The 25,028-nt window shown below is 33.3% G+C and overlaps 1 long non-coding RNA gene across 2 annotated transcripts; it reads left to right on the forward strand.

Annotated features, from left to right (window-relative positions):
- The first annotated feature begins 6,523 nt into the window (after positions 1 to 6,523).
- On the forward strand, positions 6,524 to 9,265 carry LOC112728080 (uncharacterized). 2 transcript variants are annotated; one of them, XR_003166100.3, is made up of 6 exons: positions 6,538 to 6,604; positions 6,786 to 6,825; positions 6,914 to 7,219; positions 7,338 to 7,474; positions 7,992 to 8,123; positions 8,878 to 9,265. It is a non-coding gene; the product is annotated as an uncharacterized lncRNA (long non-coding RNA). The 2 variants fall into 2 exon arrangements; XR_003166102.2 differs by lacking the exon at positions 6,786 to 6,825 and having other exon boundaries at positions 6,524 to 6,604; positions 7,031 to 7,219.
- The last annotated feature ends 15,763 nt before the right edge of the window (positions 9,266 to 25,028 follow it).

The raw sequence follows: 25,028 nt of genomic DNA on the forward strand, positions 1-25,028 counted from the left end.
TTCTCGTATCTAATATGTAATGTGGTAGGAAATACTTAGGCTAGAGGCCCTAAGATAGGCATTGAATTGATGATGTTGTTGATTGGTTGAGATATATGATGTGATCATATATGTTATTATGAATATTGATGCCTTGGTTGTGTGATGTATGAGAAAATGCATGTTGTGATATATGCTTGATGAATGATTAAGGTTGAATTGGTGGGTGGTACCATGTTGATGGTGAATATGATGTTGATTATGTATAATGATGGTTGATTGAAAATGGTATTATTGGAAATTGGGATGAGGGAGGATGTATGACATGATATTGTGTTTGTCCTTTAGCCATTTGATTGAGAAGTGTTAAAATGGTTGGATGTGGTTTTGGGAATTTGGTAAAGTGTCAATGTGTGAGTTGAGGATGGCTTGATGTTGATTTTGGTACATTTTGATTGATTTCAAAGAAAAGGGATAAAATTGGCATGTTTTGATTGATTTTGAAAAGAGTTGAAAGTGGCTTGTTTTGAAAATGACACTTTATGGTTTTGTATGAAAATATGGTTTTTGGGCATACTTTGACGGGACATAACTTGGACTACGGATTTCTGATTTGTGCCAAATCTGTTTAGAAATGAAATTGGATCCGGGATGTCCATGCCGTTCGAAGAACGAATGAAAAACGATTTAAATTGAGAAAGTTATGTCCGTCGGAAGATTGGGGGTTGAATCTGTAAATTCTGCAGCTTTTAACTTAGAAAATTTTTAGCAGAATGACCCTCCGCGCGTAGGCGCACATGGCGTGTACACGCCGTTCTTCAAGAAAGCACCATCCACGCGTGCGCGTGGTGTGCGCGGGCGCGTCGATGCGCTGCACCAAATGCCCAGCTATTTTTCCGAGAGTTGTGCCAGAGTTGTGCCAGAGTTGTGCCAGTTTTTTGCCTGGGGCGCAAGAGCACCCACGCGTACGCGTGGTTGACGCTCGCGCGTCGTTTGGTTATTTTTCAACCCACGCGTCCGCGCGTATGATTCTGGCGCGTCGATGAGATTTTGTGGCCATCCCTGCGTGCGCGTGGAGTGCGCGTACGCGTGGCCCTGTTTTTATCCCAAAGTTGATTTTTGAGTTTTAAAAGCCAAATTTCATACTTCTAAGCCTCCGATCTCACCACTTATGTCTTAAATCATTATAATATGCCTAGCAATGAGGCAAGGGGCTAGTAAATGTGGTAACTTGTGAGTGAAGCAAGGAAAAAATAAATGATCAATGAGGATCAAAGATGATTATGTGAGATGCAGAGGATGGCAGTGGAAGTGCTTGTTGTGTCATGGGCCGAAGGGCCGTAATTGTTGATGAATTGGCTGGTTATGGATTTAACCGTGAGTCGGATGGCTAGATTATCGCCGTGTTACGGCAGAGCCATGTTCATGGCTAAGTATAAATGCATATATGCTGTTGAATGAATTGTGAATGTTTGCATTTCCACCATCGGAGATGAGGGTTTCCCTGAGAGGAAGTAGTGGCTAGCCACCACGTGCTCCAGGTTGAGACTCGAAGCTCTTGTGACTCTATGTCGTAAGTGTGGTCGGGCACTGTGAAAGGCCCGGATGAGCTCGCCCCCGTAAATATTCACCAGTAAGGGTGATGGATATGGATCATGATTATAATCAAGTTTATGATGAGTATAACTCGAGTTAGGGATGCGCGACAGAGGGACAGTCCAATGGTTAGCTACCAGGACTTGTCGGGTTGGTTCTATAACCGACAGATGATATCATCAGCCACTAGGGACAGGCATTCATCATATGCATACTATATGAATTGTTTGAGATTGCCTATTTGACTGCATATTACTTGTTAATTGTCTAAATACCTTATATGTTCCTATTTGTAAATCTCTTGTCTGATATAACTGTGTTTGCTATATTATACTCCTGCTGGTGGTTGGGAGGTCTGAAGGAATTGGAAAGGGAAGTATTAGTTAGACTGAAGGATCTTTGGTCAGTTGCCACTTACGGTTTAGTTTGTTTATAAGCTTTGATATTATCTGGAGGATGTTCTAGGATTGCCTTCGGCTTTCCTCTATTATTATGTATTATATATGTGGAAGCTGTTACCATGCTGGGGACCTCTGGTTCTCACTCATGCGGATTTTGTGATTTTCATATGCAGGACGTGAGGTTTCTCATTGAGGCATGCTGGAGACTTCTGGATTTACGAAGATCCTTTGTTCTCGGGACTCTGTTTTGGTTTATATATCTTGTTTAGATACTATTATCTCCATTAAATAATACAAACTGTGATGACTCCTTCTAGAGGGGATTTTGGAGAATAGGTTTCTGTATTTGTGTCCCTTTGGGGTTTTCCTTATTTTATTATATGTATATATTACTATGCTCGGACCGGTTATCTTCGCATCCGAATTTGAGTTTTGATATTCCCATTTTTGACACTCTTTTATATATATATATATATATATATATATATATATATATATATATATATAATCTCGCGTTAACTTATCCTTTGCTCGTTGCGTTATCGATCGGAGTGTTGCGCTTTCGAGTTGCGATTTTTGTTTACCCCTTTTTCTACAAAGGCTCCTAGTTATAATCCTTATTCACACTACTATACATACTAGATTTTTGTTTTAGAGGTCGTAATACCTTGCCATCTCTGGATTATGACTTAAGCATAAGACTTTGTTTGAGACGACCCGGCTGGCCCAACCCGAATCCCACTAAAAACTCTTCGATTTCTGTTGCACTTCCTAAACGGTTACTTATCTCCCACTCTTCCACTACTCTCAATCTCTCATTGACCCATGGTATTCTGCATTTTTTTTAGGTTTTTATTCAACGATTTTACACTTTTCTTCTACTATTGTTAGCTTGTTGTCTTCTCAGTTCTTGTCAACACAGCTTTATGAGACTGACTCCATGAGTGTGGTGGCCTCTGCATGATTCATCTCTGTTCTGTGCTTGTGCGCTGCGGACCTGCGGTACCTTGTGCAATCTTATCTGGTAAGTACATAATAAATTAATAACATATTTAGTGATTTATCATCATTACAAATTTACAATTAGTGATTGTTATGCCTTTTGTTTTGTTAATAGTTTAAGGATAAAATAAAAACATGACAGTGATTAATGAACGTGAGTAGTGCTATATCTTAGCAAAATCTCTCTCATTCTAAATTTTGTATTTCAAAGATTCCAATATAAATAAGGAGTACCAATATAATACATATATAGTACTGTGCTCAAATATAAGAAAAGTAGAAAATATCAACATCTCTCTCATTCTTAATTTTGTATTTCAAAGATTCCAATATAAATAAGGAGTACCAATATAATACATATATAGTACTGTGCTCAAATATAATAAAAGTAGAAAATGTCAACGAAACATAATTGGATTGGGATTTAGGAACCTTGTTTTTCATTTAATTTTTTGGTTCTTAAAGCTTTGCTAGTTAAGTTTTTTAATTGCTACCTACAACCTAAATGCTTACATAGTTAATTATATATTTGTTTATAAGTTTATTTATTTTAGTGTAGTGAATTTGATATGGACTACAGAATTTTCTTTTAAAAATAATGTGAATTTATTACTACTGTGTTCTCATTTTAGATTCCATAGATTATAAATTATGTACTTCTATTTGTTTAGGTTTAATATGGCTTCAAATGCGGATAATGGTGAAAATAATACTGGAGTTGAAACTGATCGTAGTTGTGCATCCAAGAAGATCGCTAAAAATACTGCAGGAAATAGGAGTGACAAAGCTGGGAAGCATGGAATTTCGGTTGATGGAGATGCCAAAAAAATAAAATGCAAGTATTGTGATAAGGTGGTGACAGGAGGAGTGTATAGGTTGAAACATCATTTGGCAGGAACAAAAAAAGATGTTGAACCTTGCATGGGTGTTTCTGATGAGGTTAAAAAGGATATGTTTGATATTGTTGTTGGTTTGCAAAAAAAATTAGTTAAGAAGACGAGAATTTGAAGAAAAGATACAAAGTAAAGATGAAGGAATAGAAGAAGAAGGGGAAAAGAAATACAGACACCAGCAAGTCTCTTTAAGAAAAGGGGTGTGAGCACTCAAACAACAATCAACTCAATTTTTAAGAAGGGCTTAAGGGAAGAGGCGTGTGATGAAATTGCTTCGTTCATCTACAATAATGCTATTCCCTTTAATGTTGCAAGGTCTGAAGAATACCATAACATGTTTGAGAAGGTTGCCCGCCATGGATTAGGATTCAAGCCACCTTCTTATGATGAGTTAAGAGGAAAATTATTGAAGAAGGTAGAGTCAACCAAACTAACATTAGAACATAAAGCTGAATGGAAGAAAACTGGATGCACTATTATGACAGATGGTTGGACAGATAAAAGAAGGAGAACTATTCTCAACTTTCTTGTGAATAGTCCTAAGGGAACTGTTTTCTTGAAATCCATTAATGCTTCTGATATATGCAAAACAGCTGAAAAGATATTCAAGATGATTGATGAAGTCGTAGAGGAAGTGGGAGAAGAGAATGTGGTTCAAGTTGTAACTGATAATGCAGCTAACTACAAAAAGGCAGGACAAATGTTGATGGAAAAGAGAAAGAATCTTTATTGGACTCCTTGTGCCGCTCATTGCATTGATTTGATGCTTGAAGATTTTGAGAAGAAGCTAGATCTTCACAAAGACACCATTGCCAAAGGAAGAAAGCTAACTACTTACATATATTCTAGGACTTCTCTAATTTCCCTTTTACAACAGCACACCAAAGGAAGAGATTTGGTGAGACCAGGTATGACGCGATTTGCTACGTTCTACCTTACTTTGGGTAGTCTTAATGAGAAGAAGAATCCAATAATTAGAATGTTCATCTCGGATGAATGGAAGGAAAGCAAGTGCTCAAAGACAAGAGATGGGAAAAACATTGAAAATATTATTTTGGATAAAACATTTTGGGGAAACATTATCCATTGCTTGAGAGGTGCTTATCCTCTTCTTCATGTGCTTCGTATAGTGGATTCAGAGGGTAAGGCAGCTATGGGATATATGTATTCTGAAATTGATCGTGCTAAAGAAAAGATTAAAGATGCTTTTCAAAGTGTTGAACTAAGGTAATAAAACTAGTAATAAGTAAACATTTTTCTCTCAGTTTTATCATTTAATTATTTACTAATTAATTAATTGTCTAATTCACTATTTGTATATTTTTCTTTAGTTATAAACCTTTGTGGGATATTATTGATGCAAGATGGGACAAGCAACTCTTTAGGCCTTTGCATGCTGCAAGCTATTATTTGAATCCACAAATTCATTATAGTCCTAATTTTAAGGTTGAGTATGATGTTAAAAAAGGACTTTATGATTGTTTGGATATACTTGTGGGAGATTCTGCACTCATTACAATTATTGATAGTCAACTTGAAGATTTCAAGAGTAAAGCTAAATTTTTTGGTAGAGATGTAGCCAAGAATGCTCTCAAAACCAAAACACCCTCACAATGGTGGGATTCTTATGGGGATGAACATCCAGAACTTCAAAAGTTTGCTATCCGTGTCTTGAGTTTGACTTGTAGTTCATCAGGATGTGAGCGCAATTGGAGTGCTTTTGAGATGGTAAACTTTTAATTTGATATTAACTTAGGAATTTATTTTCTAAACTATAGAATTAGTTAATTATTCAATTCTATTTTTTTAATTAGCATATGTTAATATATTAAATAAATACTTGTAAATTTTGATATTATTAGGTTCACACGAAAAGAAGAAATCGTTTGAAGACAAGCACAATGAATGATGTTGTTTTTGTGATGACCAATTCAAGATTGGCAAGAAAGAAGCCATCAAGAAATACTGCTGATTATAGCTTTGAAGACTTGGATTCAGATGAAGAATGGATTGTGGAAGATGAAAATATGATGGAAAATATGGAAGAATTTGACACACAAAATGGTGTAAACTTAGCCCCTCAAGAAGATAGAGGTAAAGATGGGGGTCCTTTGATTGATTTGGAGATTCCTCTTCTTGATGATGATGCTTTCAATGAGCTTCTCAACTTTTCTCCTAATGAAAATCAAAATGTTGGAGAACATGATGATCATGACTTTAATAAACTGCTTTAGTCTTTATATTTTTTAGTATGATGTTATGTTATCTATTTTATATTTGTGATGTTACATATTGTTATTTTGAATTTCAGACTTGTGGTTAGTTTATATTTTTATTTTTGAACTTTACAAATGTTACATTTTATTATATATTTATGCTACTTTATCTTTATTTTATCATTATGTTATTATTTATGATACGTTTGTCAAATTTAAATTCTCATTTTTATTTAAATTATTTAATTTTATCATATTATATTACTCTTATAATTGATATTGATAAATTTATATAATTGGTAGAATCTTACGTTCCGTTTTACGATTTTACGTTCTACGATTTTTAATTAATTTTCTGATTCTATGTAAAATCTCGATTTTTGATACCTTGATTATGGTTGATTTGATGCATTTCTAATTACAAGAATATATAATAGTAAAATTGATGTACTGATATGGTAGACCTCTCCTCGTCATCTCTCTCTGTTTCAAGGCTTCAAGCTCTCTCTCATCGTTGGTAAGTAACACTCCTCCACTACTTCTTTGAATATTTTTCTTAGTTAATTTTATTGGTATTGCTGTAATAGGATAATCACTCTTCCCAGTATTTCCACCCATTATTTGTGTTTCATGTTCAATGCATTTTCTATAAGTAGTGTGGCAGTAGTGATGATTCAATTTTTTACATTTTTTTAAAGATCGGCACTACTTGAATAAGGAAGGGGCTATTACTTTTCGGTGAGTGGGAAAATAATATCTTCAATTTTAATTTGATTTATGTAATTACTTTTCATTGACTAGTTCAGCTAAAAACTACTTGTGGCAGCATACCAGAACAAGTAGAATTAAAGCCTTTGCATTGTGGGGTCAAAATTCACAGCCAAATTAGAATTATTGACATGAATTTCATATTAGAGAGTAAGAATTACTCTAATTACTCCAGGACATGGTCAAGAGGATTATGTAACTGGACAGAAGTATGTGCTACCCATTCTTTCACCAGTAGATGAGCATGGGATATTCGTTGAAGAAGCTAGACAGTTTAGTGGGCTTGATGTTCTTGGTGAGGGTAACACTACTATTGTGAAATATTTGGATGAAAATCTGTCACATATCCTAGAAGAATCATATGGTAAGTTCTTCCTGTCACTCTTCGCAAACTCTCTTAATGTGCTGAGAATAGTTATTATAGACTTTATCATTTATCATTTATCATCATCATGTGACCTCTTCTATGTTTTCTGATTTAGAATACAAGTATCCATCTGATTGGCGAACCAAAAAACCGACAATATTTAGAGCAACGGAGCAATGAATTACATCAATAGAGGGATTTCGTGATGCTATTATGGGTGCTATTGGCCATGTAAAATGGGTTCCAGCTTAGGTACTCTTTTTTTAAGTTTATATTCCTATACAATTCTGCTCCTTTAATATTTGTAAATTTGTTCTACTGGAAATGTGCTACTTATCATATTTGTTGCTATCTTTCTCAAGGGAAAAACAGAATCTCTGTAATGACCTCTGATGCTTTGATTGGTGTATATCACGACAAAGGACGTGGGGTGTCCCAATTCCTGTTTTTTATCATCTGCAATCTAGAGAACCTCTCATGAATAAAGAAACAATCAATCATATAAAATTTACGTTCAAGAAAATAATAAATTCATGTTTTCTTTTTTCAACTCTCAAGTTGATGTTTGCGCTATTCTTCCCCCCCCCCCCCCCCCCCCCCCCCAATTTTTTGGGTGTAAGTACTATTTCAATAATTAGAAGATATATATAGATGTTATTTTCTTCATGTTTTACATGCAGTAATAAATATTCCAAAGTTGCTTAATTCATATACTCTTATAATGCATGTTGGTCCTATGAAACTAATGCATCCTGAAATTCATTTTCAGCTATTATTGCCCAAAAAGGTAGTGATGCATGGTGGTACATGACAGTTGAGGACCTTTTCCCAACTAAATACTGAGACAGAGCAGCAGAATATGAGAAAGGAACTGACACAATTGATGTATGGTTTGATTCAGGTACAATTTTGGTGTGAAAAAATTTTTAACTGTGACTGGTGCAGTGTTTTATAAGTTCCTCCACACTCCTAAGACTTTCCTGTAGGCACAGTACTGTAACTATAGTAAGTTAGTAATGGCTTGCTAATGTTTGTCAGTGGTAATGTATAACTTCTAAACATATTTATTAAAAGGTTTAATTATTCTTTTGGTCTCTATAGTTTTACCAAATTTTTAATTAGGGCCCTATACTTTTTTTTTCTTTCAATTGGGTCCTTACACTGCTTTTAATTTTATAATTAGATCCTTCCTAGTGGAAAAAATGTTCGAGTTAACTGAATATTTCTTTGCAAACTGAAGGTATTCATAATTAAAAATCTAACTAGATCTTTGTTCGTATGTATTTTGGGAGAAATATTCTGTTAATTTTAACGTTTTTGATATCAAAAGGGCCTAATTACAAAATTAAAAGTAGTGTAGGGACTCAATTGAAAAGAAAAAAAATATCGGTACCTAATTGAAAATTTGGTAAAACTATAGAGACTAACAGAATAATTAAACCTTATTAAAACTAAGATATTAATCAGATCCATGGCCTTAATGCTATGTTTATTGGGTAATACAACTTTGTTTCTAATAGAGTCTTTGCCCATGGTGGCTATCCAAGTTAATCATGCTGCCATTTAGTTGTCCATATTTATGTTAGTATCTACTTTCTTTTGAATTTGGCTCTTGGATTTTTTTTTACTTAACTATAATCTTAAATTTACTTCAGGTTCATCTTGGGATTTAGTCTTCAGGAAACAAGACTGCCTTAGCTTTCCTGTAGATTTGTATATTGAAGGAACAGACCAACAAGGGTAGTTTCAGAGTTCGTTGTTAACAAATGTAGCAATATATTGCTTTTTCTTTTATGATATGACAATCTACTTCTTTGTTTGATACAATCTGAAGAAACATTATTAATCTTATTGACATTAGTGAAACCCTGTGATTGCTTATACTTGAGTCTATTTTTTAATAGGATCTCAAATAATAAGACAATGTGCAATAAATCTAGCATAGTTGTTGGTTTGTAAGAATGCATACTCATTATAAAATATGCATGTGGATGTACAAACATTATTGCATGCTTGTGTAACAAAGGCTTGTATAAATCATAATATCTTGAATGTTTGACCATTCAGGCACTGATTTTGTCATTTCTTTAAAAATTGTTTCTTGGATTTTGGTTGTGTAGCTGGAGACATGAACGGAACACTGTTACTTGGAAATGGAAAATAGTCTTTCTTTTGTCTTTGATAATTATTATTATTTTCTCTTTTTTTTTTTTTGTTCAATCATTGCGGTTGTTCTTGGTGTAGTTAGAGGCATCAACAAATCAGGAATTGAATTAGAGGATTCCTTTGTTCAAACTTCCCTCCAAGATCCTTTGTCGTGTCGTGAACATTCATTTACTGGTCATTTTGTCTCTAACACTCACTTTTTTCTCCTTAATTTGTTGGACTTCATTCAAGTTTAGAAATATATATATATGAAAGATTGAATCTAATGTAAAGGAAATGAACACGTTGGATTTTGACATGTTTTCATTAGGTTGAACAAGAAATTGATGAGGTTTATGCACATATTACTTTGGTGCCAGAATCTAATGTAAGGATGTTGCTACTACTTTTGGAATTTCAATACTTTTCATGGTCAACCTTAGATTCTTTTTGTGCTTGTTTAGATTCTAATAGAATAAATTTTCAGCACTGATGAGCCTACGATCCCCGATCCATCCCCTATTGAACCAACAAGGCCAACAGTTCACTCGTTCTCCAAAGTCTTAACTGCTTTAGATACCAGCACCCATGGCGGCTTTTCTGTTCTCAAGAAATGTAACACCCTACCACACAGAGTCTTATACTTAAGTCATAAAACAGAGGTGGCCAGGTATTACGACCTCTAAAATAAAATATATACATAATATAGTTAAAAGGAATTTATATTCGAGGACGGGGAGGACGTAAGGACAACTAAGGTCAGAATGGAGGAAACGTGGGAGATAAGTCGTTGCGAAGATAAGGGTCAAGAAACTATCTGTTAGGTTGGAAAGGAAACTACTCTCACGAACTCTTGTAGTAAACGATATTTTCAAGGGTGAAAATTTCTGTCAGGGAGGTAGGATGTAAAACCCGAGAAAATAATAAATAACTAGCCAATAAATAAATTATTATTTAAAGAAATTGGAAAAATTAAATTTTATAGTTTAATGAGGTAGAAATAATTAAAACATGAATTTTAATACTAATTTTAAAAGATTTTGTCCAAAATTGGGCTGAACGGGCCGAACCGAGCAAACTGGGCTTTTATTGGGCTCAAGGCCCAACCCAACAATACTTAAATAAAGAGCACAGCTCTTCTTCCCCATAAGAAAGGGGGAAAACACGCTGGGCAAGGATGAGAGAGGGGAAGAGAGTTTCGTGAAAACCTAACCTTTAAAATGGGATAACTTTTGCTCTGGTGATTGGAATTGCATGCCGTTTGTGGCCACGCGTCGGGCTCCTCGTCGAGCTCTTCAATTCCATCTAAATAAAACTGTAAGTAACTCGCGTTTATCTAGCTCTATTTCTGTTAGTGTGTTAAATTTGGGTATAGGATTTGAGGAACTCAATTCCTTAATGATTTTCATGTTTTAGGGGTTCACTAGCCTTGATTCCTTGTCGGTATTGTTCAAGGATATGTGGGTGAAGGTAAGACCTTAAATATTTTGTTGATTGGTGAATTAGTAAGCTTGAATGTTGATTATAGTGATATGTTGTGGGATTAGATTGGATATTGTTGAATTGGAGTACATTGATGATGTTGGGAGCTTGATTGTTGGACCTTGGTGGCTGGAATTCGGTTCGATGAGGCATTGAGATTGTGGTCGGTACATAGTTGAGGTGTTCTGGGCATTAGGAAGAATCGGCCAAGGTATCATTTCAGTTTCTCGTAACTAAAATATAATGTGTCGTGAAAACTTAGGTTAGATAACCTTAAGATAAGATTGAAATGTTGATGTTGTTGAGATTGATATTTGTTGGTATTTATGAGGATGTTGTTGGTAAAATAATGGTTTTGGGGTGATTGGTGATGCATGTTAATAAAGATTAGTGATATGAATGAGGATAGTGTTAGTGAAATAATGATTTTTGAGTGATTAATGATATATGTTGATAATTATGTATATAGTTGTTTTGAATATGAATTATTGTGTTAAGATGGATGAAATGACGAGTTAGAGTAGTATTGGATGAATGAGGAGTGTTGAGATATGATTGGATGGATTTAATGCAGTTTTGGTAAGTTTTGAAATGGTTTTGGAATTGGAAAGGTTGGGAAAAACTTGAGTTTTAAGTTTTGGTCAAAACAGAATTTTAACGAACTTCGACTCCATAAATTGAGCCTCAAATTTTGTATTTGAGTGAAATCTATTACAAAGTAAAGATATTTTCAATAGCTTTAAAACGGTATAAAATTTGAGGAAAATATAATTTCGCAGAGAAAGTTATGGACATCGAAAAACAGGTGCAGAAAACTGATTGAGTTAAGTTGCAGAATTTTTGAAAATACTGGTGCGTATGCGCACGCACACTGCTGTGCGCACGCACCGAGCAGAGCATGAGTTTCGGCTCATGTGTACGCACGAGGGGTGTGCGCATGCACACTACAGTGATTACGCACACTTTTAAAAGATTGAGTGGAGTGTGTGCACGCACACATGTATGCGTACGCACACTACCCTGTTTTGCACAAAAACTCCGTTTTTCACCGTTTGACCTTCCCGGCAAGTCTGTAAACCTCCAAACTATTGTTTTGATAGAAATTCACTATTTTTGAACTATTGAACATTTCTCTGATTTTCCAAAACTCTAAGAACTTTAATTAGAATTTATTAGTAAGGTTTTGAGTCACGAAGTAAGGGTTAGCGAGTGGAAAAAGGTAGAATTGGCATCGGAGGAGTTGAAGAAGGGGATACTCGATTTGATGAGATAATGAAAGTAATGAATTAGGAAATTGAATGATGAATGAGACAATCAATGAATGGTAGTTAATGTGAAAGAGAATAATTGAACTCGATGATGATTAATTGAAATTGAATGAATATTGATAAATGAAGTATAATTGAGAATGATAATGAGTATAACTATGTTTTCTCTCTGGTTGTAAGGGTGACAGGGCACCGATTCCCTCTAATGGTAACAGGGCACATAATCCCTCTAATGGTGATAGGGCACGTATTCCCTCTAATGGTGACAAGACATGTATTCCCTCTAATAGTGACGGGGCCCATAATCCCTCTAATGGTGACAAGACACATATTCCCTCTAATGATATTAATGCACAACCTAGAGATCATATCTGGGTTAGCTACCGGATGTGTCAGGTTCTGGCGATTTAACCGACATGTGAGCTCACGGCCAGTAGGAAAGACATACATCATATGCATTTGTTTGTTTGCTTTAGTTTGCATTCTTGGGATTGCCTATTTGATATTCATGTTTAACTACTATATGTTCTTTTTGCTGTATCTGTAAACTACTTGTGTTTTCCTTGTACTCATTGTTTGTCTGTGCAACTGAGATGCCCCTTGTCTGGAGGAGGAGTGATGAGGGCAGTTCCACTAATGTTTCGGAGGGTTGGAGGAAAGGCGATGAGTTTAGAGATTAAGTTAGAATTGGGATAAAATCAAGAATCCTTAGATACCTCACCTTATTTATGGTTTTAAATTTTAGTTTTAAGTTTGAAGTTGTTGCCGCGAGTTCTAGGATCGCCTTTGGCTTTCTCGGGACCTTATATGTTAGTTATGTGGGCACTGTTACCATGATGAGAACCTCTGGTTCTCACCCCATACATATTTTGTGGTTTTCAGATGCAGGACGTGAGACACCTCGCTGAGGCATATTGAGAGCTTCTGAAAGTGAAGGACTTTTGTGTTTTGGGACTCTATTTTGGTTTATGATGTATATATAGATACTCTTATATCTCCACTGTATATGTATATTATGTTTTATCCCTCTTAGAGGTCGATTTGGAGAAACAGGTTCTATAAGCTGTATGTTAGGCATTTTGGGTTTATTTTGTATATATTTATATATGCTCCGGCCGGTTTTAACTTCGCGAGCCGAGTCAGGAGCTTTGTTATCTGTACCCTTGGAAGTCTTCTATTATGTATGTATATTTTATGTCGCTTTACTCTTATCCTATCCGGTTTACGTTTATCGCTTATGTGAGTGATGCGCTTTTCTATTTAACGCTTTGCTTTAACTTTTCTTCAAAGGCTCCTAGATAAAAGAATTTCTCACCTATATTATATATATATCATTTTACTTTTAGAGGTCGTAATACCTTACCACCTTTGACTTAAGTATAAGACTCTGTATGGAGTGTTATAGGAAACATGCCACAGAATGCCTTCCTGCTTTGGTAACACCTACTACTTTCAACTATTGAACTTCTGTTTCAACTTATTTTGCCCAAAAATCACTTTTTCAATGATAATTATCCACCACAAGACTTAAAGTCTCTTTTTTCAGATGAAAATACAAATATAAAATTGGCGAAGATGGTTGTAGATGCATCTTCTAAATTCTATCATCAATGAAAACTATAATGAAAATGAGGATATGCTTATAAAAGATATTAATGTTTTGTGTAAATAATGACAACCATTAAAAAAAGCTGTCGCAAAAATGTTGTTTTGTTGTAGTGAACGATGACGATACGGAGTTTGTTCCAGAAACCCAACTACCGTCATTTACTACCTCCTAGTATATCTTGCCACCACCATTACCAATTCCTAGCCAAACCCAAGTTCCAAGCTATTATTCGACATTAGACATAGATGTTATGCAAGTGGAGCTGATGTCTTTCGGTCTGGTGGGCAGTGACGATTATGAGACAGATGGGAGCTTGGAGCTAAAGGTTGGCAATAGATTCTACAATAGAGAGTCTCTTCACCTTGCCATCAAGAACTATAGCATTTGTCGGAGTGTAGAGTATCGGGTGGTCGAATATGATCATCTGAAGTATCATTATCGGTAAAGATATTATGCTGTAGGTTGTCGCTAGAGCATTCGGGTTGCATATCGACAAAATCTTGGTTATTGTTGGTTTGTAAATATGAGGCTATGCAAATGTGTTTAGCACCAACAATCTCTCAAGATCATTTAAATCTTGATAGCAACCTGATCTACAGAGTTATCTTTTCCTTGATAGAAGGTAATTGTTTAAAATTTTGCATTTGTTTTTGGAAAAATGGTTACATATTTATCATTTTATTGTAGTAAAATTTCTAAAAATGGTGATATATTAGTCAATTTAAGTAATCCTTCCATTCCAATTAGTATCCTACAAGGTGTGGTAGAGCAGAGCTACAAGTTTAAGTCATCGTACAGAAAAATTTGGATGGCAACGAAAAAATCAATTGCTCAAATTTATGAAAATTGGGAAGAGTCGTACAACCAGCTTCCAAGGTTGTTAAATACGATTGAGAAATATTTTCCTGGTACGGTTCTTGATATCAAGCTTATGCCACGTTATGAAGGCATTCTTCAAGACTTTTGGTTATATGTAGTTTGATAAGGCATTTTAGACATTTCCTCCCTGCACTGAAACCTTCGATATCTATTGATGGCACACATTTTTATGGGTGATGCAGAGGGGTTTTGCTAATGACTATTGCACAATATGGCAACTCAAATATTCTTTCTATAGCCTCTGACATATATCATCTTTATGCTGCTGTGGCCAAGTCACCCAGGAATCTGTGTTAAATCCAAGAAAGCATTAATGGGATGCATTTGGCCAAGTCACCCACCTCTAAATTGATAACCATGCACAATGAATGGTAGGTCCAAGCGAGCATAACAAGACCCTACGAGTAGTCCTTATAACTCTGGAATTCAGCAATCAATGGGACCCATATAACATGTACGATCGTGCTAGATTTATCTGTCATTAGTAACCTGCCGATCAATCTGAGTATGTAACAATGCGCATATTGCTAGTGTAGATCTAGTGCAGCGTCAGCAGACATCTGTCTTAGACGAGTCTTAAACCATGTCTTTTTAATGGTGAAAAACTCGGCCTGGCGCACACCCTCCTACAGCTCCCAACGCAGAGGCAACGCTCCAAGTGCCTCAAGAACCATTTCCCATGTGTCGCGACCGTAGTAAGTGTAACATCCCAAACCACCCGCTAGCACGATATTGTCCGCTTTGGCACACAAGGCCTCACGGTTTTGCCTTTGACGATAGGGATGCTAGTCGAAGCCCCTCCTCCCCCCCCCCCCCCACACTCACTCGTCAAAACGCGTCATGCTAGGGAGAGGTATCCACGCCCTTATAAGGCATGCTTCGTTCCCCTCCCTAACCGATGTGGGACCTTACAATCCACCCCCTAAGGGAGTCCAGTGCCCTCGCTGGCAGATCCATCCGGGTTTCGGCTCTGATACCATCTGTAACAGCCCAGATCACCTGCTAGCACGATATTGTCCGCTTTGGCACACAAGGCCTCACGGTTTTGCCTTTGACGATAGGGATGCTTGTCGAAGCCCTCCCACACTCACTCGTCAAAATGCGTCATGCTAGGGAGAGGTATCCACACCCTTATAAGGCGTGCTTCGTTCTCCTCCCCAACCGATGTGGGACCTTATAGTAAGACTGAAGATCATGGCTGCAACTACCAATTGGCTCCCAATGCGTCTGCAAGGCAAGGTGATAAGCAACATTGTGAAGGGTGATGGTACACTCAACCCACAGCATGTGGAACAAATGGATCTCTGGACATAATCTCATTTACAAAGGTCGAAAGGAGCGAATTGTCGAAGTGAAAATCTCTAACTCGTGCCACATGGGCGAAACCAAATTCCTCTAAATAAGGTAGCAGTTCAGGCGGTCTATCCACTCCTGAGTCCTTATTCCTTCTCGAAAATAGAATCCATCGACTCTATATATTTTCAACATCAAATACAATTTAAACCATCGCTAACAATAAGGCCTATTATGTAAAGCAACCTTAAAAATCTATCAACTATAAATCACCATTTATCTCATTCATAATAAACTATAACAATTAGCCTAAATCCAAAGATTTCTACATTATATGTAGTTTAATTTGAAAATAAAATCAAATTTCGGCAACGAAAAGTACAAATATATCTCTTTAATTTATATATTTATAACAATTCATACCCTGATATATTCAAATTATCATAAACTGTTAACAATTAATTAACCAGCTAAAAAATTTAATGTAGTTACTATACACATATTAAGATATAATATAATAAACAAAAAAATTAAGTTCTAACCTGATCATCAATGTAGCCCGTGATATGTTTGCCTTCATTGAAACAATTGATGTCGTTATTGCGAATCATTGAGACATTCTCTCTCTCTGAATTCAAGTTTAGTTAAAACTTAGCAAATGGTTGGAAGTGAAAGCATAGGCACACTGTCTGCATTGTCATATGGTGGTCCCTCTTATTTTTTAGGTAGCAAATGCACAATAGTCGAAGAAATTCTCTTCCTCTATTGCGTTGGCAAGGATTGCACAATTGTGTTCTTTTACTATTGCGCAGACCTCGGCTGCAAAATAGGCACTGCTTGTGAAATTTTGAGATAATACTTAAAACGATAAAAAAAAATTAAAAAATAAATAAATTAGTAAATATATTTTTTTATTTATATAAAAAAACCTTAATTTATCATACCTTATATAACGAGAAATCTTTATCTTCAATTCTTAGTGCACACAAACCACGGCATGTGCTTGAAAATAGCACATATTTTTTTTAAGGGTAAAATACTAAATTAGTCTTCTATGTTTGGGCGTATTTCTGTTTTGGTCTTTAAGGTTTAAAGTGTTTTATTTGAATCCAAAAAAGTTTCATTTAGTATCAATTTAGTCCCCAATGAGGTCAAAGTTAAATAATTAACGGAATGTTCTACATAACAACAGCACAAGAACAAAATCGATAATCTAAAGAACAAGTACAAGTTCTAGAGGCACAAAATCAACCGTGGATGTATTAATACATTTATTTATTATTTTTTTATAATATAAATAAAATATTTTCTATAGAACTAAAGAAAATAATAAATAAATGTATTGATGTATCAACGGTTGATTTTGCACTTCTAGAGCTTGTACTTGTTCTCCAGATTATCGATTTTGTTCTTATACTATTGTTATGTAGGACATTTCATTAATTATTTAATTTTGATCTCACTGTGGGACTAAATTGATGCTAAATGAAACTTTTTTGGATTCAAATAGAACACTTTAAACTTTAAGGACCAAAACAGAAATACGCCCAAACATAGGGGATCAATTTAATACTTTACCCTTTTTTTTAATTTGGATCTTCTAAAATAAAAATGTTAGTAATGTGATAAAATAAAAGGTTAATTATTATTATTAATTTTGTAATTTCTATTAAATATGTATTTCACTATCTTAATTTAAAAATAATTAATTCTTCACTTTACCACTTTATCAACTTTCTCATTTTAACGAATTTTGATTTTTTTTTTTTTAGTCTTTATTGTTTTACCTTTTTCTTTTCCTGTATCACTTGTTAATTTCTCTTTTATATATAAACACATAACTGCCTTTTTCTTTAAGGGGAAATATAAGGTAAAGAGCAAAATTTAAAGATGTGCTTAGGTGGCAAAATTCAAACCACACATTCTAAAACCACACTTTTCACTTAAAATCGTAACTCTTCACAAAAGCGTCACCTAATGGAAAAAAGTAAATTAGAAGATTTAAGAGAAGAAATAATTAAGTTATCAAAATTAATAGATCAAAAATTAATGATTTTAACTAATGTTAACTGTAATGACACTGAATTCTTAAAATCAATACAAAATGATTTTTCTCAAAATCTTTATTTTACTATAAGTTTTATTGAAGGACTTCAAAAACCTGAAAAAAAACTTATTTTTCACATGGAATTTCTAAAAAATGTTACCATGGAAATGATTCACCACATCTTCATCATACCTTTAACCCACAATTAAATTCTATAGTAGACATGCTTGAAGAAATATTAGTATCTATAAAATTTCAAAGAAATAAGGAAAAAGAGAACCCCAAAGAAGAAAAATTTCACAATATAATCAACATAACAGATTTAAAAGTAAAACCACCACTAAAATTATGAATATTGAAGAAAAATTAGAAGAAGTTACAATGCTTTTTAAACAATTAAAGATGGCTCAAGAAAATAATATTATGGAACAAGGATTTCAAATAGAAGAAGAATTAGTAAACCCTGAAAATATAGAAAATGAAGAACACATCCTAGATTATTCAAGTAACGAAGAACCAGCAATTCCAATACAAGTAAAAAATGAAGCTGGAACATCTAAGGATAATCAATCTCAATTTAAATGGGAAACAGGTTTTGATAATTATGCTTTTAAAAAAGGGTTTATAAATAAAGAATCAAAATATACAAAAATACCATCAAAATACGTTCCTAAAATCCAGGAAATGAAAGGAGATAGAATGTTCGATTTAGACTGTAAAAAGAATGAAAAAGAAATTTTCGAAAATTGGTTGAATTCCTTTTTATTAGAAGCTTTTACTAATCCAAAGCTTAGTGAATTGTCTGGAAGAGATATTTGGAATTACATAGGGTTTCATACTAAAGGAACTATAAGAGATTATATGACATCAATAGAAAACCAAATAATAGAAGATTTAGCAACAAAAACAACAGCTTATGATAAGATATTATATATAATGATGATTCTATATAAAGAATTTTTTGGGAAAAATATTATAGATCATAGACAAGAAGTCTATAATAAAGAATATCAAGAAGCAAAAAACCATTTAGCTAATATTCAGATATATGATCTATGTAATGTGGAATCTTATATATGTGAATATAGAATACATTATTACAAATTAAAAGAAGAAGATAAAAATCATTATCTTAGTATGTATATAACAAAACTTCCATATCCTGCTAATGAATTTATAATGGGAAGATTTATAAGAGAAATAAACAGAGGGACAATTGAAAATAATTTTGGTGGAGCAACCTCTGCAATAAGAGAGGAAATAAAAGAACGTTGTATGCAAGAAGCAACTCAAAAAAGATTTGTAAATATAATTAGAATTTACTGTCAAGACAATGAAGAGATACCTCAAAAATATGGTCTTAATAAAAATTTTCAAAGAAAAAAAAATATCATTTTAGAAAAAGAAAATACTATCCAAACTGGAGAAAAAAGAGATATTTTAGAAAATAATAATAAAAACAAAAGACAAAGAAATAACTATTGCCCGAATAAAAAAGAAAATTGTAAATGTTGGTATTGCCAAGAAAAAGGACACTATGCAAATGAATGTCCGAAAAAGAAGGAAAAAAAGGATCTTACTAAACAAATAGAAATTGCTAAGTCTTGTTTCATGGAACCTTTAGAAGAATCTGATGATAACTTAGACTATATTTTTGAATATGTCTCAGAAACAGACTCAGAGACTGAGTAATAATGCTACATTTATTACTATAAAAATAACAGAAAAGTTTATAAATGCTTTCATAGATTCTGGAGCAACACAATGCTTTGCTAGTTCAAATATAAAACTTGATTGGAAAAAATTAAAGAAACCATTAAGAGTTAGAATAGCTGACAAATCAATACATAAAATTTACCAAAAAGCAGAGATGGTTGAAATTTTTATTCAAAATTATAGGTTCATTGTTCCATCTATATATATGCTAGACTCTGGAATGGATTTTATCATAGGAAATAATTTTTTAAAGCTATATCATCCATTCATTCAAGAATTAACATATATAGTTTTAAAGGCTCCACACGATTTTTCAATAAATCAAAAATCAAAACGTATAAAAATACCAACTACTACTATAGATAAGATCTTAAAATTCAAAATATTTTCTATATTAGAGACATGTTATTTAAATTTATACTTTCAGATAAATATCCCAAAAAATAATCTTGAAATAAAGATAGAACAACTTTTGGATGAAATTTGTGCTGAAAATCCTTTAGATATTAAAAATACAAATAACGAATTAGTAAGTATTAAATTAAAAGATTCTATAAAAGAGATAAATGTTCCAAATAAAATTCCTTATTCCGCAAGAGATAGAGAAGAGTTTTCACTAGAATGCAGAGATCTTTTGGAAAAAGGAATTATAAGATTAAGTAAAAATCCTCATGCGGCTCCAGCCTTTTATGTCGAAAACAATAATGAAATTAAAAGGGGAAAACGAAGAATGGTTATTAACTATAAGAAGATGAATGAAGTAACTATTGGTGATGCTCATAAACTTCCAAGAAAAGATTCTATTTTAGAAAAAATCAAAGGAGCAACTTGGTTTTCATCTCTTGATGCAAAATCAGGATATTGGCAACTTCGTTTAGACGAAGAAACAAAGAAATTAACTGCTTTTACTTGCCCAACAAAAGAATCAACAAGTGTGTTGCTCTATGAATGGAATGTATTACCATTCGGATTAAAACAAGCCCCAGGTATTTATCAAAGATTTATGAAAGAAAATCTAAAAGATTTAAATGAATTTGTTTTAGTGTACATTGATGATATACTAATTTTTACAAAACAGGATAGAGAAGATCATCTTCAAAAACTATTAATAGTTTTAGAAAGATGTAAAGAAAAAGGTTTAGTTCTTAGCAAAAAGAAAGCAAGAATAGCAAAACAAGAAATAGAGTTTCTTGGATTAATTCTATCCACTCAAGGGAAGCTAAAACTTCAGCCAAACGTCCTAGAAAAGGTAAATTTATTTCCTAATAAAATAGAAGATAGAAAACAATTACAAAGATTTTTAGGGTGTATAAATTATATTTCTGATCAAGGATTTTTAAAGAATATAACAGAATACACTAAAAGCTTATTTCCAAAAATAAGTACTAAAAAAGAATGGAAATGGGATGAAAAAGATAGTATGCAAATTCAAAAGATTAAGGAATTATGTGAAAAACTTCCAGAACTTTATATTCCAGAAGAAAATGACTACTTAATAGTAGAAACAGATGCTTCAGACATAACCTGGTCAGGATGTCTAAAAGCTAAGAAAGCTATAAAAAGTTTGGAACAAGAAAAAGAATCACTAGATTCTAAAGATTCTCCAAAGGAATTACTTTGCAGGTATATTTCAGGGACTTTTACTCCAACAGAACAGAGATATACCACTCATGAAAAGGAAACTCTAGCAGTAATTAAATCTCTTAAGAAATGAAAAATTGATTTACTACCCAGAGAATTTACTTTAAGGACAGATTCAAGTTACCTAACAGGTTTCATACGATATAATTTAAAAGTTGATTATAATCATGGACGATTGGTAAGATGGCAATTATTTTTGTTACAATATCCAATAAAAAATTGAATATATTAAGGGTGACAAAAATGTTATTGCAGATACTTTAACAAGAGAATGGAGTTCGTCTACAACGCATTAGATCAAGAAATTCAAAAATATGAGCAAGAGCTCGAAAAATGCAAGCATTGTCAGCAAATAAGGACACAGATCCAAACCCTCAAGAAGGCCATTGAAGCAATGAAATCAACACAACAAGCAACACCATCAGAGTTCAGCCAGCTAAGCGTGGTGGATAAATCAGGTGAAGAAAAAATTTCGGAAAATAAAACAATTGCTGAAATTATTAAAAAATCCAACCAAGATAAAAAATATTATGTAATTTATAATGGCCCCATGAAAGGAGTATATGATGCCTGGGAAAAAGCAGCACCATTCACACATCAATCAAGGATAATTCATAAAGGAGGGTTTCTAACACTGGAAGAAGCAAAGGAATCATTCAGGGAATATGAAGCTCTTCATCCAGAACAAACCCTAAAAAGAGCAGATAAAGCTCCAATTCAAACCCAGAGAACAGGGATAATAAGAAACATCCCTACAAGGGCTGAAATAAAGAAAAAGAAAAGGGTCTGCAGATCAAATCTCAGAGAAACCCTTAACATAGTCCTGAGTTGGACTGAAGAAAAAAGGGCAATTTTGGGATATTATCTTATTGCCAAAGAACAGCTAACAAAGCTGGTTATATTTCCAGATGCTTCCCCATCTGACACCTATCAGTTTTTTCAATATGGATTAATTGATACAATTTTAATTTTTAATGATCTAAAAATTATTAGTGAATTTCCTGCAGGATTCATTGATGCAGTAAAGAGATTTAAAAATATGATTGACAATGTAAATTCAAGGGATATATCTCTAAAATTTACAAACAGTCAACCTATTTTTAATGAAGAAGAAGAATGCTTGGTTCCAGCACACCAAGTAATATTCATGTCCGTCTTCCCAGGAAATTTTCAACCAATTGATTAGATTCAAGACTTAACAATTTACAGTCATGAAGGAAGGCTAGCCAGCACATTAGCAAGGGTCTTTGAAAGAACTCAAAAAATAACGAAGGAATCTCACACAAGGATTAATTATAAAAGTAGAAATACTTTGCTTGTGTCCAGCAAAAGAAATGAAATTGAAGAAAGAGAGATGAGACTCTTGGTGGAATTTGAATCAGCATTCTACAACTTATCCGGACTTTTAGAAAAGCTCCCTGAAGGGATAAAGAGGAATCTCTGCTATTTGATAAAAGACAGAGAAGACCACAAGTGCCAGCTATGTGCCTCAGAGTTATCTGAGGAAAGCAATAATGAAACGGAATCAACTCACATGATGAAAGAAGGGGACAATGCATCTGAGGGTCACATGATAAAAGAGGAGGACAACACATCTGAAGCATCTCTCAATATTATTGCATAGTGACGTAAGCACTTAGGTCATAAAGCACCAACGATGTAGCTGGTGCAAGATGGCAAACAATGACGTAAGCAATGACGTCATAAGAAGGGTAAGGATGGGAATTGTCCATCAAACCCAACTATTATAAATAGGTTGCTTAGGTAATTATAGAAGCATCAGAAAATAGAAAGCAGGAGGCAAAGAGTACTCACATGCTAGGAGAGTAAGGAGGAAGCTGCCGAGGCGATTCTATGGTCTGAGGAAGAATTCCTTTAGGAAAAATAGTTCTAAACTCCCCTCTGGAGTTAGTATTTACAATCTCCCCTCTGGAGATAAAAACACCTTATGTAAAATATACTAAATAAAGGAAGTTTTTCTCCAGAAAGGTACATCTTCATCCTAGTCTTTCAATTATGAATTATTTAGAAAGTTTAGAATTAACAGAAGAATCTGATTATTATAGATTAACTGCTTTATTAGATAATGAAAAACAGGTTGTTCTAAAAACAGAGTTAAATCTCAAATCAAATGAAAATTTTAATAAACAGAACCTTTTAAAAGAAGTTTTTAATAGAAAAAATATAATATACTATGGAAAAATTCAACTTGAAGCCCCTATAAAGATAAAATCCGCCAATAGAGAACTTGAAATAGCTTTGATAAATGATGAAGAATTAAGTAAACAGATTGAAAAAATTAAGGATCAATAAAAAAGATCTAAAATTGGATGGATTCATATTAGTATTATACAAGTCTTAATCAAATCTACATATATGAAAGGAATTAATTCACCAATAAGCTTAGCAATCTGTGACAAAAGAATTACTGATGACCCAATAGATCAAATAATTGGAATTGTTCATGGAAACTTGGCAAACGTAAATGTTAAATTCAATGCCCATCTTGGATATGCTATACCTTTATCAACTGAAAATCTTGGAAGATCTATAAGTTTGGCTTATAAATTTCACAGAAAGAATCTAATGGAACAAGATGATGAACCATTTTCAATTACATATGCAATAAATTATGCTTTAACAAATAGCCATCACAGTATAATATTTAAAAACAGAGAAAGAATTTATGTCTATGAATTATTTCAGAAAATTGTAAAAACAGAAATACCAAAATATAAAGCTATTGAAAACCCAGTTCTATTATTAAAAGAACCATCAGGAAAATTATTTTCATCGAATTTTCAAATAAGAGAATCTAAAATTAATAGCCTTTTAAGTTTATCTAAGTTAAAGATTAAAGAAGAAAATTCTGAAATAAAAGAATTAACAAAAAAGGTCGAAAAATTAAATGAAACCCTAAATACTAAATTATGACAATAAATAAAGAAGAAATATATGTAACTTATCAAGACAAGAAACAAGAGCTCTTTGAAAGAGAAAATCGTTTGAATTATTTACAGTTTTCTGAAATAAATCAAAGAGCATTTGAAGCTCTAAAAATAATCTATGACAAGTTAAAAAGAGAAGTTGAAGAGCTAGAAAAATTAATAGAATCTCTAGAAAATAGTGATGAATCGATGATAGAATTTGCAGAAATTTTAAAATAAATAATGAAGCATAAAAAGATTGAAAAACCAGAAAGAAAAAGGGCGGAAAAATTAAAAAGTAAAATAAAAGAGTATAAAAGGGAATTAAATAACCTTCAGATCGAAATTGATGACCTTATAATAAAAAGGATAGAAATAAGAATAAATATAAACAAGTTGGAATTAAATTTAAAAAATTCATAAATGCCTGGAAAACCATATTATGACTTAAAAGAATTAAAACTGTTGAAAGAAAAAATGGAGAATGAAGTCGAAAAATTAAGAAGGTATTTAGAAACAACAGAAAGTGTAGAAATAAAAGAAGTTTTTGAGGATTTGAGAAATTATATTAAAGAAAAAGACAAACAGATAAAAGATTTTATATACAATAATCTATGCAAAAAAGAATACTATAAACTAAAACAAGATTGAAAACTATAAAAATGAAATCACAATATACATTGAGAAATGGTAAAATTTGGTATCATATAGTAGAAATGGTAAAAATTGGTATCAGAGCCAAGTTAACGATTAAGGGTAACACTTTCTCTTTAAGCAACACTTTTTAGTGACACGCTTT

The sequence above is a fragment of the Arachis hypogaea genome, chromosome 12 (genome assembly GCF_003086295.3).
Source record: "Arachis hypogaea cultivar Tifrunner chromosome 12, arahy.Tifrunner.gnm2.J5K5, whole genome shotgun sequence".
Lineage (NCBI taxonomy): Eukaryota > Viridiplantae > Streptophyta > Magnoliopsida > Fabales > Fabaceae > Arachis > Arachis hypogaea.